The sequence below is a fragment of the Protopterus annectens genome, chromosome 10.part0 (assembly GCF_019279795.1).
Source record: "Protopterus annectens isolate FY-2018-M chromosome 10.part0, PAN1.0, whole genome shotgun sequence".
NCBI lineage: Eukaryota > Metazoa > Chordata > Ceratodontiformes > Protopteridae > Protopterus > Protopterus annectens.
Genome location: NC_056744.1, coordinates 1,592,261,019 through 1,592,273,594, shown reverse-complemented (window position 1 = coordinate 1,592,273,594; position 12,576 = coordinate 1,592,261,019). Strand labels below are relative to the sequence as shown.

The following is a 12,576-nucleotide window of genomic DNA, read 5'->3' as shown; positions in this document are numbered from 1 at the left end:
AAAAAGAAAACATTTTTTTTTTTTTTTTTTTTGCTAAAAATGCTTCAAAAAGGAATCTAAGTTTACCTGCTGGAATAAAAAATAAATACTGACAGCAGCCCTAAATTAAAGTTATTAGATTAAAGTATGCAGATCGCTCTTAACACTCAAATACAGATTTTTAGTATTTTGGCACCTTGACAACTCAAAGATGCTAACGTGTAAACATTACAGCACAGACGAGACAAAATGGCAATGTTTTAAATGCTGCAAATCATGCAGTCACCTTTAGCTTCTATATTCTTTTGCAGTAGGACACAGTGGATGTTGTCTCAACTTACAACTTCAAGTGTGAATAGGGAAAAAAAGCACTTTTCAAGACAACTTGCTACTAACTTTATAATTGTTTTTATTCAATGTTTTACTTACAAACTGTCCAAAAACATAACATTACACAATCAAAGTATACAAATACAAAAATTATACAAGACAAGAAACAAGTATATAATCTGAAATAAATGTAAACAGAGCAATTAGCTGTACTAGAAACAAACATCCTAATTGTATTAATATGATCCATAAATATTTGCATATTCTTCTAGGTAACTGCATCACAAACCAAATTTTCTTTCAAATTTGAAACTGTAGACTTTGCTAGCAGAGCAAAACAAAGATCTTAATTAATGAACTTAGTTCCTTTCACCTTATCATTTAATTAATTACATACTGGTATACAGACTTACAAGACCAAAACACATGTCAGCAGATGGTTGATGACACTGTACACATTTACCCACAACCAAAGGGATAATAAAGCAGCTAGAAAAATAAAGTGTGAAAGAGATGGAAACACACTTGCGTAAGTAAACTTGCCATAACAATGGATGCTCACTGCTGCAGTAGCCTTACTTACATGGGTAATATCCTGCCAAGATATAACAGTTGTCTGGATTCAAAAGCTTCTGAGCATCTTTTCACACACCCAAGTCAGTTCGAGCTGATAAGCCCTGAATGGACACTGCTAGGAATAACAAAAAGTAAATGTCTACACCCTAACAAACGCACCAAAAAACAAGGGGGATGGAGGGAAGGAATGGCTACTGCAGAAGCCATAATTCAAACATCTATTGTTATGTTAAGTTTACTTGTACAACTGCACTATGTTCATCATACTGATCACTGCTGCAGTAGCCTTAACTATATGGGTAGATTACCTTAGCATGCTACATTTGGGAGGTGAATAGAGAAGAGTCCAGGAGTCTCTGGAGAATGGTCTTAGCAAAGCCTGGTCTAGACCTAGAGAAGGAATCAAGCACACAGTGCTTTGTAAAAGTATGTACAGAGTACCAAGTTGCAAATTATAGGATACTTCTAGAATCACACCCTTGATGAAGCCAAGGCCCTAGCAGCCTTGACCCTGTCTCGAATAGTTTTGTTGTGGAGAGTATAAAAATGCAAAAGCCTTACACAACCATATGGAAAAACAGTGTTTTGACACAGGTTGTTCCCTCTCGGCTTCACAAAAAATTAACACTTGATCCAAAGATCTGAAAAATTTAGTTCTGTTAAAGTAGTAGCCAAGTCACCTGTGTACATCCAAGGTATGAAGTATCATACCTCCATCATTTTTAGATTCAAGAAAGAAAATGGACAGATGAATAGTTTGGCTTAAAGTAACTCGGATACTACTTTAGGCTCAAAAATAAGAATTATTTCTCAAAGAAACCCTGTCTTTGTGGAAAATGAGATAGGGTTGACTCACCATAACAGCTCGCAACTCAGAAACCTGAAACCCTTCTTGCAAAGGTCAGAGCAAGCAGTAAAACTATTTCCCATGTCAAGTAACTCAAGTAAGCCAAGTTAGTTGGTTCAAATGGAGCAAGTGTTAGCTTCTCAAACACAAAATTAAGATCCCAAGGAGGGGCCACAGGTTTTCTTGGAGGCTTCTTTTGGAAAGTGAGTTTCAGAAGATTGCACTAAAATAGGAGGATCCATCCGCAGACATGCTGAAATAGCAGATAAATGAACTCTGATGGAGGTGTAAAGAAGGCCATAGGACAGTAACTGTCACAAATGTAAAACCAAGCAACAACTAGCCCTGAAGTGGCCATGTTGTTGGCACCAAAAAGAAAATATGTTTTCCATTTACTAATTTACATTTTTCTAGTAGCAGGCTTTCTTGTCCCCCTCAGTAACTCAGTAAACAGGTGCTTAAAGGGAATTAAGACCCTATCATCCAGGCAGTCAAATGAAGTTGATTGGGGTCCGAGTGTATTAAACACTCCTGTTCTTATGTGAATAGATACAGTCTGTGAGGAAGCTTGCGATAATTGCCCCTGGCCATTTCCAAAAGGGAGGACCACAGTTGCCTAGGCCAGAAGGAAGTCACCACAATGATCTTGGGGAACTCCGTCTGAATTTTCATAAGTACCCTGCATTGTCAGAGGAAATGATGGAAAAGCATACAGGAAAATTCCAGTTCAAGGAAAAGAAAAAAATGTCTCCCAGGTTGTCCTGCATAGAGTGCTGGCACAGAATTTTGTAGGCCGATTGTTTACAGAAGGCAAATAGGTCTACTTGAGGAACTCCTTTGGCTGGATCAAATTTTAGAAGAAAACATGTAGTTTCCATTTATGAGGGTCTGCCTTTAACATGAAAAAACATAGGATGTCTTCAGAGTGAGTGTGTGCTTTGAATTTATATCCCAAGATAACACGGCTAGTCTGCAAAGGAGGGGGGGGGGCAGAACCTGGATTCCCTTTGCTTGTTGGCGTAACCACATGACTGTGGTATTTTCTGTAACAACTTGAAGAGGACCCATGGACCAAGCATAAAGTTCAGTGCCTGAATAAGAGCAAGCATCTCTCTCATATTTATGTGCTTGCATCTGTCCTTGATGTCCAATACACCTTGCACTTTAATTCCTCCTGAAACTGCTCCCTAAACAAAAAGTACAAGGTGTCTGTGGTGACTGCTTTGGAATGAGGAGGGGAAAAAGGGAGCTCTAGATTTAAGAGGATTTGTTGTCTCCACTACAAGATTTCACTTCTGACAAACTTCATCTCTAGGATTTGATAAGACAAAGGATGCTGGTGACAGGACCAGAGAAGCTTCAGATACCACAGTATCTTTCTTATGTGGAGTCTTGCGGGATACCCTAAGAAAAACAGATACCAGGAGACCCAAAATCCAGAGGTATTCCCTTGCAGTGACTAAAGTCTAAGTGGAAAACTTTAGAAATAGATTTAGATAAAGATCTACTTTAATTCCTGTGGAAAAGCTCTTTGAACTGAGGTGTCAAGCTGTCACCAAGAAACATAATTCTGTGAGGAGTCAAAATAAGACTTTTGAAGGTTCTCTTGGAATACAAACTTGTCTAAGAGATTGCTCACCCAAGTGAGACATTCCTGACAGTTTGAAAAGAATGCAAATATAAGCACATTATCCAAATATAGAAAAAATGTGGATGCTCTGTAGTCTGCAATGAGCTACAACTAGACATTTTGCGAACACTCAAGAGCACTGGCTAAGGCCAATGCTTACAGAAAAGAACTGATAATGTGATCCAGACACACATAACCTTAAGAAACACCCAAAATCTGGATGAATAAGGATATGATATGCATCTTCTACATTTACTGTTACCAGGAAACTTGAATGAAGAGGTAATAAGTTGCAAAGTGCCATAATGTTGAATTTGTGAACTATCACAAACAGGCTTAGGAAAGAAAGATCCAGATCTGGTCCACAGGCATTTTCTTTATTTGGCACCAAGCCATCCTTGAATAAAAACCTTCCCCCCCCCCCTGGGAAGGGAACTGGTTCTATCACACCCTGGAAGAGCAAGCGATGAAGGACAGGTAGAAATAAGAGTCTTTGGTCTAGTCTGTTGGATGAGGTATTACCTCCCGAAATGCAGGAATTTCCTCCCACTGTCATCTATAGCCTTGATGAAGGATCTTCATTACCCATTTGTCTGACACTATCTGTTACCAAAGAGAAAAGTAGAAATTCATACTTTCTGGAAGGGAAACGGGAGGGTGGGGGACAAAGTCCCATAAACAGTCATTCTGACTTGGACTGTCCTTGGATTTCTGAGGTTCCAGAATTCTTTTTGGTACTCTCTGCAATTTCTTCTTAAATCTCTGTTTACCTGCATTGTATTGACACTATTTTTTCTTTACCAAAATTGGATGAGGAAGATTTGGAAGAGAGCTGAAAAATCTTGATGATTCCTTGCATCAACACACTATTTCATCACACTTTTTAATGACCTGTGAAGCAGAGTGGCCAAAAATCTGTATCCAAAGTTTAATTTTTATAATCTTGGAGATTCTGAGAAGGCAACCAGGCAAACCTCCTCAAAACAGTAACAGAGGCCACAACTCTGAAAGAGGCATCAGAGTCATATACACACTGTAAATGCGTATGACTTGTACAAAAGAAGTAAATTAATTATTTAAAGCAGATTTTCCCCAAGAAACTGCAGACAAAGCAACCCTATACCTTCACAATAAGTTAGAACAAACTAACATATGAGCCTGACAATTCAAAATCCTGAAAACCAAAGTTGGAGAAGCATACATCCCCTTCTACTTATCAATAGTAGGATTGGAATTTACTAAATATTTACAGCAGTAGATTTAACCAAAGCTATATCTGCTGGGTCACACATATGGGAAAAGTGTGTAAAAACTTAAAAGACTGAAGAACTTTATCCTATTGCCTTTTTAGGGGCAGCTGGCTGACTATCAGGAAAACTTCAGGCAGTAATACAGACATCTTCCAAAGCTGGCAGAACTAGAGAAAGAGGTGAAGATTCTGGAAATTTCCTCTATAACAGCTCCTAAAGGTTTCTTAGTCTGTCTGAAAATACTATGTTCTCCCACTGAACACACTAACACATTCTGAAAATAGTCTCAGAAAAAGCGAAACCCCCACAGGAGATTCAGAAATTGAGCTCTCCTCTGATTCTGAAACAGATAAAGGGTTTTCTCCTCAGATTTTCGATCCTTCAACTTCCTGTTCATATTCAGAATCCTGAATCTCTTCCAGGAAAGAGGAATCCCTCTTTCTTTTACTAGAAACCGCCTTTATAAGAAGTTTCAATATCTTGAATTAAACCCTGAGCCAGACTAAGTAAACTGCTCGTGTCTGTGGAAATTTGAGGAGTATTTACACATTTAATTTTCCATTTTGCCTGGACAGGAAAAATGGGCCAACTGCGTTATTAATGGCAGCAGCAACCTCCCCATGGATAGGCACACCATTCAGATAAAACAGGGAAGTCCTCCTGTTATCTCTACTAGGACTGACAAGAGTGGCTCTTCCCTTGTCCACTGAGGGGGACTACAGCCACAGAGGAAGTGGCTAACCCCTGATCCATAGTGACTGTAGGTGCCACACCAGAGGAATCCAGGATAAATGGCAAGTGGTCTGAGGTACGATTAATGGTCACAGCAGTTACCCACTTGTGGCTGATGAAAATTGCTAGCCTGCTGTGTTGGCAAAGGATGTTTGCTCAATTTATTTTTGTGGCTGCAGGAAGGACCAAAAGTGTGTTTCATGGTCAAGCTGAAAATGGTACAGCTTTCCCAAGGAAATCAAGCAGCAAGAGCTGGTAAAAAGCAAGTATTTATAAATCACTTTTTCACACAGCAAAAAGCACTTTGCCAATCCCAAAAGTAAAATGAACACAACTTCTCCACAGAAAAATGTTTTTCAATTACTTTAAACAGCTTTTAAACTGACATGAAAAAAGACAACTCTCATTTTGAAGTACAGTACAGTCTTGTGACAGTCCATTAAACCAAAAACTCCTAGCTTTACAGTATCTGTTCAATAAGAGAAGTGTTTTTAAATGCCCCAAAGGGAACTTATCTACTCAGAAAAGGAACAGAACAATCTATCGATCCTTGAAAGCCTCAGAGGATGTATTCTTTGGCAGCAGGAAAGCTCTGAAAGGACTGGTGTTCAAACCTGTCCTTTTAGTAAGCCCAGCTCAAACTTGACTGAAGATTTGGGCATAAGGAAGGTGCCCTGAAGCTTTGGAAGCTGGTTGGTTCTCATCTCCTATACAGGAAAAAACCCATAACTGCTGCAGTAGCCTTAGCACTATCGGTATGATGAAAATCTTAGAAAAAATGATCACAGGACAAAGTCTTTAGATCTATATGGAAGATACTAATCTAACAGTACAAACATTTAGAACAGCAAGTGACTATTAATACAACTGCCGCATTCTGGCTGTAAGCATCTGCTCCAATAATTTGATAAATGCTATTAGCAAAGATCAAAGGTGACCATTTCTGGAGGCATAACTAGGAGGGGAAGAATAATGTAAGCACAGTAAGCAAAAATTAATAAATGGTGTAGAATAATGGCACAACAAAGACCTTTCAGTACCAACAGACAACACTTTTTTTTTGGGGGGGGGTAATCAGGGAACAACTGGGGTTTGAAAACAGCATGCAGTATCATGCAACAGAGAAAAGTATTATCCAGCTGATAATGTAGTCTGCAGACAGAAATAACAGAAATGTACCTTAGGAATATTACCACAGAAATATCAACCAGTTTTATCCATATATGACATTATCAGGACAGTTCATTACTAAGGTGAAACATGAAATTTCATTAATCCCAGCCTATAGTGAAGTAACTACCACCAGCAAGGATCGCTGTTGAACCTTGAAGTGTGCTATTTTGCTACTGGCCAGTGAGCAAGTTTTAATATTTTTTTTTTTTTTTTAGATTTCTGTATTACACGTTGCCTGCATTTGTGCAGCCTTTTGCTCATTCACTCAAAGATGCACAAAGCAACCACAATACTGACTGAAAATCTCACACCGGATTTGACAAACTACCAGCCTTGAAGCACCTATGATAAGTAATTCTGGTATTGCACTGCACTTATTGGTATTTATTGTAATCTGACTAAGAAAGTGCCTTGGTTTGTACTCAGAGTAGAGAAAGAGCCTAGGCATTTCGGGCCTCCGACCGCTGTAGAATCGTGAAGTGTGCTATTTTAATGGCTAGTGTGTTCATTTTTTTTTTTTTTTTTTTTTACTCTTTCCATTGTTATTACAATTTACCAGCATTTATGGGGCAGTGCTCATCGCTTAGCTATAGCAACAGTGCGCTGTACACACACAGGTACTTAGAACCTTAATATTCACTATATTACTGAACCCACAGATTCACAATGTACTTAAGTCAGTAGTTGCATTAATATCTCCTGGTCTGCAAGAAGAGTTGTGTTGCTGTGTGTGTGTGTGTGTGTAGACAGACAGCAGCGCAGTAAATCAATTCCTAACTAGCTCCATTCAACCTACATTAGTAAACAAATGGAATCATGGATTTGTACTTTCCAGTTAATTCTGTAGCCAGCCTAGTTAAAACCAGCATCCGGAGACTGTAGCAACTGCCTTGTTTTAACAGACAACCATCTACTCTTTAAACAAACTGAAAACTTGACAGTGACTCAGTTACATAATATGCTAATGGCTGCACAGTCAGCCTTCAAAAGTTTCCAACATAACTAAACAGACTCCAGATAACATTATAGATACTGCTGCTAAATACAGGAGCCTAAACTAACTTCACACCCACCTATAAGCACTATTTCCCAGGCAAGTTGATATGTATTGTCACACAGACCTAGTTCAAGACCAGCGAAAGCACTCAATCAACAAAGGGCTTCAATACTTGTCATTCGTATAGGGCCAACGCATTAGACAAAGGCAATAAAGGAAAAAAAAATCATCTACCCTTCAGACGCAGACGAGATAATGACCTAGAACGCATCCACATCCAACTAACTATAAACCAACCCCCTTATCATATCATAACTACAGAACCAAACTGTCGCTCGTCTGGTCAGGTAAAACAGAACTGTTGTGGGTTCAGTTCAAGAAGCTTTATTACACACAAAACACATCAGGAATGAGGCTTTGTAACTTAAATTTATAACAGACTGACTACTACACTCACGCATGCTAACACTCCAGCTGTTCTCAAAATGGTGCTGCTGCCTGCACGTGCTCACATCTGGAAATGCTTCTTAAAGTTACACACACACACTGTTCTACAGCCTCCCTCTTTGAGAGAAAGATAATATACTAAATGACCGTATTCAATGATATGCAATTACACAGAAATGATCTTCGGACATGCATACAGAACTAATTCTTGACATGCAATCGTACAAAATTACAAACACAAAACATTCATGTCCAGGTTGCTGTGTATTTTAAACTAGGTCTAGAAATACGACCCGATTGTGTAACACGAAAGTCAAAACTGGATCTAGCAATGGGGACTGTCAAGGAATGAATGTTCAACTTTGGAGACATCTGGGACATCATCAGAAACAGGAATGGATACTGAAACATGTTATTCGATATAAAAACACTGTCAGGGTCGCTATGAGATCTAGAGTCTGCATTACAGGTACAATGCTGTGATGATATTGCTGACAGAGGAAAAAGATGCCTGCAGTTTCTCCTGTATTTTATAACCTCAGATTCCACTAAGCAGGATCTCAGGTTGGCACATATACCTCTCACTTAACCAATTCGATCAAAGTTATCGCCATTTGCATCCTCACCGTCTGTCTTTCAATGGATGAAGAAATCTGCTCATTTTATCACAGCTGGACTTCTAAAAGGAATGCTTCTTAAAAAGTTGGGCTTTGATTGCTTTGTTGTTTTCAGCATTAGGCACCAACGAACTAGCACTGATAGGCAAAGTTGTTCTGGTTTGCCTAGCTAGAAGTGTCTGAGCAGGCGAGCCAAGTACACCGTCACGGGCTATACTTCTGAGATTAAGCAAATTCAAAAAGATATTGGTGTATTGTCATACTTTGACCTCTCTAGTAATTGCTTTGCACTCTGTACTGCACATTCAGCAAGGCCATTTGAATGTGGGTATTCTGGATTACTAGTAACATGGATAAAGTCCCACTCTTTTTCAAACCTGTGAAACAATTGACTGGTACACTGGGTACCACTGTCAGAAATAACTGTGTGTGGACTATCATGGACTGAGAAATGACATTTCATCTTAGTAATAACAGCACTGGATGTTAAATTAGGTAGCAAATCGATTTCAAACCAGTTCGAATAGGAGTCTACCAACACTAAGTAATGCTGACTGTTTCACTTAAATAGGTCAGTGGCTACTGTTGACCAAGGTAGTGCAGGAATCCAGCTTAGATGAAGTGGCTCTTTATAAAAATGCAGTTTAGTACTGTTGCATAATGAACAAGAAGAAAGCACTTTATCAATGTCCTTTGATAGAGAAGGCCAAAATACTAGTCCTCTCGCCCTTCTTTTTGTAGATTCGGAACCTGGGAGGCCACAATGTAAACTCTGGATGTATTCATGTTGTAAGGAAGTAGGAACAATAACTTTGTGACCTTTGAAAATGATACCATCTTCCATCAGCATCTCATCTCTGTAAGGAAAATAAGGTTGCACTTCTGGTGGTACACAAGATTGCTTTAACGGCCATCCAATATTAAAGAAGTGGTACAGCTCTTGCAAAACTGCATCAGTCTTTGTATGATCTGTTAGCTCATCAAGTCTTGTGGTATAAAAATTACACACTTCCATGACATCAAAGTCAAAATTCTGCATCAAGCTGTTCGGTGTTATTTCTGGGCGATCTGGATAAGGCATCAGTCAGATAAAGAAGTTTGCTTTTTGTACAGACCATTTTGAAATTGTACTTTTGTAATCTAACCATCATTCTTTGCAGTCTTGCTGGAGTGGTATGCGTAGTTTTCTTTAAAATGGTGACTACAGGTTGATGATCAGTTTCTATTTGGATAGCTCAGCCATAAATATAATCATGGAACTTCGAACATGCGAACACAATTGCCAAAAGTCCCTTCTCAATTTGAGCATACTGCATCATCATTTTGCGTAAGAGGTCTAGATGCATAGGTGACAGGTTTGCCCTCTTGAAGAATAACTGCACTAATACCGAACTTTGAAGCATCACAGGAAAGAACTACTGGTTTGTAGACATCATAGTATCTCTCAATGTAGGCGGGTTGGCAATTTGCTGTTTGAGGTTATCAAATGCTCTCTGGTGTCGTTCTAACTATAACCAGGCAACATTTTTGTGCATCGGCTCTCAAATAAGTCTCCGTAGCACCAGAATACTTTAAAATGACTGTACTTTGTGAATAAACTGTACACAGCACAAGAACCTTTCAAAATGGCTGTACTTTGCAAAATAACTCTGTACAGTGTAAGAAATACTTTGAAATGGCGGCACTCTGTGAATAAATGCACACAGCACAAAAAATTCAAAATGGCTTGCTTTGACTGCACTTTGCAATATAACTATCCTTTACAAAAAGAAAACTCTTTGAAATAGTTGCATCATAATAAAATGCAAACTCTGCAAACACTTTGCACACACTGAGATACTTTGAACAACTCTAATTTTGCTGTGAATGGCTTTGGCTAATGCAAAATAGCAGTTTGTTCCCAAAACACTGTCTTTTACTAAAAATATGCAGTTGCCTTGCTCTTTAAGCTTAATTTGCCCTTGTATTGTACTCACTATGCTCACCCGTTTTATTTAAACATGCTCGTTATGCAAACCAAAGATAATTGAGCCCCATAGTTTTATAGAGTATCATAGTTTCAAAATTTTGTTTAATTAATGGGTTTTCTGCCTTTTGTTTGATTAATGATACATTTTGTGCTACTTGTATGATTAATATTGCATTTTGTGCCTTACGAATGCTCAGTTTAATTTTCTTTTCATAATAAATCTTTTGTGCAAGTTTTGGTTTCCTCTAGTTTGTTTCTGGCCTTTTTTGATCATCTGAGCACTGTTATTACCCAATCTGCTCAATACACCTTCACCTTTGCACCTCATGGTTTGAAGAAGTTGCACTCTCAATCCCGATTCTGGCAACGTCACTCACTTGGTCGGGATAACAAACTGTTGTTGGTTCAGTTCAAGCAGCTTTATTACACACAAAGACATCAGGAATGAGGCTTTGTAACTTAAACTTAAATAAACTGACTACCACACTCATACATGCTAACACTCTAGCTGTTCTCTCAAAGTAGCACTGCTGCCTGCACATGCTCGCTATCTATATGCACGTGCTTACATCTGGATATGCTTTTTAAAGTTGCGTACACAAGCTCTGTTCTACACCAGCCTTCTATGTCCCCCTCGGCTCATACATCCTACCTAACCAGTATTGAGTCCCTATGTATTAAGTCAAACATCATTCTCCCAGGAGAATTCAACTGTCCCTCCATAAACTGGGACAGTTGCACATTCTCAATTATGTATTCCCAAAAATTTCTCAACTTCATCGATGCAAACTCTTTTGACTGGTTAATCTGTACCTCAAACCAGGAGGTAATACAATCCTGCTCTTGGGTCCTTCCGAATACAGGACAGCTCTCTTTCTGACCAACTATAACCTACGCCCTGGTCAGATCTGACCACAAGTCAGTCACATTCATGTGAAAGCCTGAAGTATCTTCCAGTAACATGGTGTTCAGAGGCTGTGTGATGACTAATCTACTAGAACAGAGTGATGACCTGGCTAAATTCAAAAGCCCCTTCCCCCTCAATAATCCCCAGTTTATGCAGAATCCCTCATTACTAAATTACATGAGCATGTACATAACTGCAAAGATGAATCCATCCCTCTAAGGAACAAAAAAAAGTGCAATACCAGATCCAAAACAAAACCTTTAAGGTGGAGGTCTAATTTAAATCTGCTTTATAACAGAAAAAATATTCCATAGAAAAATAAAAGCAACTTCCAGGAAGCCAAAAATGCTCTTGCTAAACTAAACAAGCAACTCCAGAGCCTGATCAAAAGAAGCAAAGACAGAAATGAGGCAAAAATAGCCACCCGGCAAAAAAATACCCACCAAGTCTTTTCTAAAGTGCATTAGTCATGTTGGGAAGGATCTTTTACAATTAATATGTTTCCCACTTTACTCTTCATGATTAAGCTACAAGTGATTTTGCAAAAAAATGAAGATTATAGTGTATACTTTGCTTTTTTTCTCCCAGTTTTTCTCTCTAACTACAACCATAAAATGATGTCATGGCAGATATTTACCGATAATTGTATTTTATGCAAATAATTGGTTATTAAAACCCTACCTCTTGAGGAGCTTGCCACTTACTTATGTGGTGCTTACACTACTACATAGTGTTAAAATTAAACTGGAAGGTGTTCCATCTGCAAAATATAGATGACAACTTGTTTAATTAGGAAGTGACAAAAAATAGTACTGATGCATGTAACATGGAAGTACAGTACTTGTCAGCATACCTCTCAACCTGGAAACATCAAAAATCTGGACAAGGCCCAAAAAACAGGTACAAATCTGTATGCTGATTAACATAAAATTTGCATACAATTACATAACCCTGCCCACTCCAATGGAATTGTGGGATACCAACTTTTAAACGCAAACTGAACAGACAACCAAAATACGGCACCCAAGTCCCCATTCCAAAATCCCATTACCTGGCTATTTCGCCCCATTTACCATAAACACTAATGTATGCATACTGCTTTACTTCTACAATGATTATCTG

The 12,576-nt window shown here is 38.6% G+C and overlaps 1 protein-coding gene across 1 annotated transcript in view; it reads right to left on the bottom strand.

Moving 5' to 3' along the window:
• Positions 1 to 12,576, bottom strand: part of LOC122813767 — a 311,471-nt gene that overhangs the window by 134,038 nt on the left and 164,857 nt on the right. The gene's annotated exons all lie outside the window — the stretch shown is intronic.